We start from the raw sequence: 5,215 nt of genomic DNA, 5'->3' as shown, positions 1-5,215 counted from the left end.
GAGGCATATCAAAAGGAAAGTAATTTCCAGAGTTTACCATTTCATTGTTTTCTATATTTCATTTCAAAGTTGAGCCACCTAGTAAGGAAAATGAGTTAAGAGACCTCAATAATACATAGATAGAAAATCAGTTTTAAATGGGAGCATTAATGGATTATAATTTGGGGGCAATTTATTATTATTGCTGTAACTCTATTCCTTTTGATTCTCTACTGCATCAGGTTAATAATTTATCATAAGTATTAATACCAATAGGAAAACCTACTGTTAAGTTTATAGTGAGTAGAGAAAGAATGAATATATTAGGCAAGAAGTGAAAGTATGGGAAGTCAACATTGGCAGTAAAGTAAAGGTCAGTATGGCCTTGAGAGGAAGGAAGATTCTGAAAGTTTCTTGAAACACCAACAAAGAGTCAGATGTGAGGAACTAGCTTAATTTGTTAACCAGAAACTCTACCAGAAGAAATTTAAGTTCATAAAAATATTATGATGCTTAAACCCAAAACTTAGACAGAGAATAGGGTAGACATTCAAAATTCTCCATTGCTTAGTGCATCAGGCACTCAAGGGCCACCCTCACTGAAGTTTTTCTCTATTGCTCACCCTACAGGTACCAGCATGAAGAAAGAGATAGCTCTACTCCACAGGCAGTTGAACCCTACTTTTATGGCCTCATGGCTTTCCTTAAGAAGCATTCCATGCAGCACATTTCCTCCACCCCATCCCATCAGGCTGACTCCCCTTGGTCAACAGGAGTCCTCACCCTGGGATCATTCTGCAATCCCCATGGCTCCAGCTCCCAGCTTCCGTGGACACCGGTGGACTTACAACCCTGTCTGAGGTATGAAAGGCTGCAGCATGGCTTGTCTATGTGGTTCTCACTCTGTTCAGACTGTCACAGATTAGTTAGCTCACTCCCCAACTGCTTCAAATGCCTCCCCCGTCCCAGTGGATGGCCATGGATGTGGGGATCTCTCCCCTGCGCTTCAGCTCCCTCTCCCCCAGGTGCAGGCTGGTCCCACTTGCTCTCCTTCTTTCCCCTTCCTCCTTGTCCCTTCTTTCCTTTGTCCTACTGAGTTCTGTATGGATCCAGATATTCCTGGTCTTCTGTGAGAACTGCTGTGTCTTTAGACGTTCTTGATGCATCAGTGGAGAGAGGTGTACCCCACTTCCACCTATCCCTCCGTCATCTTGTCCACCCCATTTGTGCATGGATTAGAAACGAGTTTCCCTTTCTATTAAGTAACATTGCCATCACCACCCATGTTTAACTTCTGCTTTTTGAAGAGAACACAGGAAAGTTCCACTCTTTTCAGTTGAGTCAGTCATCCAGGCGTGGCTGACTCTTTGAGACCCCATGGACTGCAACATGCTAGGCTTCCCTGTCCATCCCCGACTCCCAGAGCTTACTCAAACTCATGTCAATCGAGTCAGTGATACCACTTGATAATATCCACTCTCTCAGACAATTTAAAAATACAACACAATCTTATTAGTTGCAGTAACCATGCTATACATCAGATCCTCAGTTCAGTTCAGTTGTTCATTCATTTCCGACTCTTTGTGGCCCCCTGGACTGCAGCAGCTCAGGCTTCCCTATCCATAATCAACTCCTAGAGCTTGCTCAAACTCATGATTAGATCTCATGATTAGATGATGAAGCTAAAATTTAGATCTTCAGACATTATTAATTTTTTATATATGAAAGTGTGTAACCTTTAAAAATCTCTCCCTATTTCCCCTATCCTTCAGTCTTTAGCAATCATTTTTCTACTCTGAGTTCCATCTTTTTTTCTTTTTTTGAGATTCCTTATGATTGATATCATATGGTATTTGTCTTTCTATGACTGAGTCCACTTAACGTAATGCCCTCCAGTTACATCCACGTTGCCACAAATGTGAGGATTTCTTTCTTTTTCTAATGGCTAAATAATATTAACCTATATATGTCACATCACATTGTCTTAATCCATTCACCTGTTGAAAGATTGTTGTTTCTATAACAAGGCTACTGTGAATAATGCTGCAATGAACATGGGAATACAGATCTCTCTTTGAGACAATGACTTCATTTCCTTTGACTATATATCCAGAAGTGGGATAATGCATCACATAACAGTTCTCTTAAACTTCTTGAGGAACCTCCACAGTATGTTTCCATGGGAGTTGCACCAGTATACATCCCTACCAACAGTGCATAAGCACTCCTTTTTCTCCTCAGCCTCAGTAACATTTGTCATTTCTTACATTTTGGTACTAGCCTTTCAAACAGGTAAGAGGTGATATCTGTTGTGCTTTTGATCTGCATTTCCTTTGATTATTAGTGACGCTGAGCATCTTGTCATATACCTCTTGATCATCTATATGTCTTATTTGTGGGAAAATGTCTATTCTTTAAAGATGGAGCATACATTATGTTTACTATATTCCAATATACGAAACTCAGTTGCCTACCTATATATCAACAACATGCTATCAGAAAGTGGAATAAAGAAAACAATCCCATTTGCTATTGCATCTAAAAAAGATAAAACACTTAGAAATAAACTTAAGCAAGGTGTTGAAAGATTTTATGCAAAACCTTTAAGACATTGATAAGAGAAATTTTAAAAGAGCTAAAGATATGTAAAGTTAGATTGTCAATTCAAGGTGATTCTTGAGGTAGGATTTGTATTTCTATAAACCTCCCTCTTAGAACTGCTTTTGTTGCATCCTCTAGGTTTTAGATCATCATGTTTTCATTGTTCCTTGTTTCTAGGTATGTTTTGATTTCCCTTATTTCTTCAGTAACCTGTTCATTATTTGGAAATGTTTTGCTTAATGTCCATGTGTTTGTGTTCTTTACAGTTTTTTTCCCCATATAATCGATATCTAGTCTCATAGTATTGTGGTCAGAGAAAATGGTTAATATAATTTAAATTTCCTTAAATTTACTGAGGTTTGATTTGTGACCCAAGATGAGGAAAATGTTCCATGTGCACTTGAAAAGAAAGTGTATTCTTCTGCATTTGGATGGAATGTGCTGAGATATCAATTAGGTCTGTTGGCTCTAATATTTCCTTTTAGGCTTATGTTTCCTTATTAATTTTCTGTTTTGATTATCTGTCCATTGGTATAGGTGCAGTGAAAACATGCCTACTATTATTGTGTTACTGTCAATTTCCCCTTTTATGTCAGTTCGTGTTTACCTTATGTATCGAGGTGCTCTATTGTGGGTAAATGATATTTAAAATTGCTATGTCTTTTCTTGCATCAATCCCTTAATCATTTGTTAGTGTCCTTCTTTAACTCTTATAATAGTTTTCAATTAAGGTCTATTTTCTCTGATATGAGAATTGCCAATCTGGCTTTCTTTTGATTTGCATTTGCATGGAATATCTTTTTCTATCCTCCCACTTTCAGTCTGTATGTGTCATTTAAAACTGGGAGCATTACTGGATTATAATTTGGGGGACTGTATTATTCCTAATACTATTGTAATTTTATTCCCTTTAATTCTATGTTATACTAGGTTGATGTTGATTTAAAATAGTAATACCAACATAGAGGCACATGGTACTCAAGTTAAAGTAGATTGAGAAAGACAAAGCTTATGAGGCAGGAAGGGAAATCACAGAAAATTAGCAATGGTATCAAAACAAGGGGCCTTATCCTAGAAAGAAAGCAGAGTTCTCTAATTTTTTGGAGACAACACAAACAAGCTAGATGTGAGCCAACCAGCTTAAGCTGTATACCAGAAACTGCACCAGAAGGAAAATGAAGTTCATAAAACTATGCTGATGCTAAATGACAACATTCAGACAGTAAGAAAATAGGGTAGGGTTTATGTAGATGCTGAATACTACTCAGAGAGGTAGACATGGAAGCAAATACACTAAAGAGCATCAGAAAAATCAAAGCACAAAAGGGTCTGAAAAATAAATCATAAAGAGACTTGGTAGTCTGGTCAAAAGAATAAGAGAAGCAAATTAAAAAAACAAAATATAAAGACTTGTGCACGTGATAGACCCAGAGAATGCTCAGCAGAGAAAATTTCAGCCTTAGTGACCAGAGAACAGAAGCCTCCAGCATCAGGAACAAAAACCCTGGGCAGGACTCACGACTGTGCGCTTCTGGAAACAGCCTCAGTTTCAAAGTTTGGACACTACACCACCTAAAAGCGAAGGCAGACAAGGATTATAGCTTGCTATGACACTGAGTCGGAGAAGGCAATGGCGCCCCACTCCAGTACTCTTGGCTGGAAAATCCCATGGATGGAGGAGCCTAGTAGGCTGCAGTCCATGGGGTCGCTAAGAGTCAGACACGGCTGAGCGACTTCACTTTCACTTTTCACTTTCATGCATTGGAAAAGGAAATGGCAACCTGCTCCAGTGTTCTTGCCTGGAGAATCCCAGGGACGGTGGAGCCTGATTGGCTGCTGTCTATGGGGTCGCACAGAGTCGGACACGACTGAAGCGGCAGCAGCAGCAGCATTCAACTATAAAGTTAATGAATCACTAACCAATGATAATTGACACCATCAGTTTCCAGTCAGATCCTCTTTAATCATACAGTGGATATCTGAACCTGTTATATGATCCCCAATAACAGTTTTTATAATTGAATTTATTGATGTTTAATCGAAGGGTAATTGCTTTACAATACTGTACTGCTTTCGGCCAAACATCAACATGAATCAGCCATAGGTATAACTATATCCCCTCGCTCTTGAACCTCCTCCCCACCATCCCTCCAGTCTCACCTCTTGAAGTTACAGAAAAATATGGAAGGCTTCACAAATTTGTGTGTCATCCTTGGCAGAGGCCATGCTAATCTTCTCAGTATTATTCCAGTTTTTTAATATATGTGCTACCAAAGCAAACACATGAATAACAATTTAACAGAAAAAAAAATCATATAGTTAGTCATCTACCAATAAATGATCGATTACATTAGAAATTAGGGTATTCTGCTATATTTACCGCCTCTTATAAAATCGAATTTTATAAGGTCCAAAGTTCCATGAAGGAATTAAGCATATATTTATGCAAAACATATGTATACATGCACAGAAATATATGCACACAAATACGTCTATGTTATTCAAGGTATTATTCTCCTTTCCTGTCACAACAAGCTCTTTAGCTGATGAGTGAAGTGAAGTGAAGTCGCTCAGTCGTGTCCGACTCTTTGCGACCCCATGGACTGTAGCCTACCAGGCTCCATCCATGAGATTT

General features: G+C 38.6%; 1 non-coding gene across 1 annotated transcript; it reads right to left on the bottom strand.

The window, feature by feature from the left end:
* Window positions 1–4,755: 4,755 nt before the first annotated feature.
* Window positions 4,756–4,863, bottom strand: LOC147347629 (U6 spliceosomal RNA). Its single transcript, XR_015153323.1, has one exon. It is a non-coding gene; the product is annotated as a U6 spliceosomal RNA (small nuclear RNA).
* Between the last annotated feature and the right edge of the window lie 352 nt (window positions 4,864–5,215).

Source organism: Bos grunniens, chromosome 23 (assembly GCF_055505025.1).
Source record: "Bos grunniens cultivar Pamir isolate PY7600 chromosome 23, Bosgru_T2T1.0, whole genome shotgun sequence".
NCBI classification, from domain to species: domain Eukaryota; kingdom Metazoa; phylum Chordata; class Mammalia; order Artiodactyla; family Bovidae; genus Bos; species Bos grunniens.
Note: the sequence above shows the minus strand (reverse complement) of the source record. Positions and strands in the feature narration are given on the sequence as shown.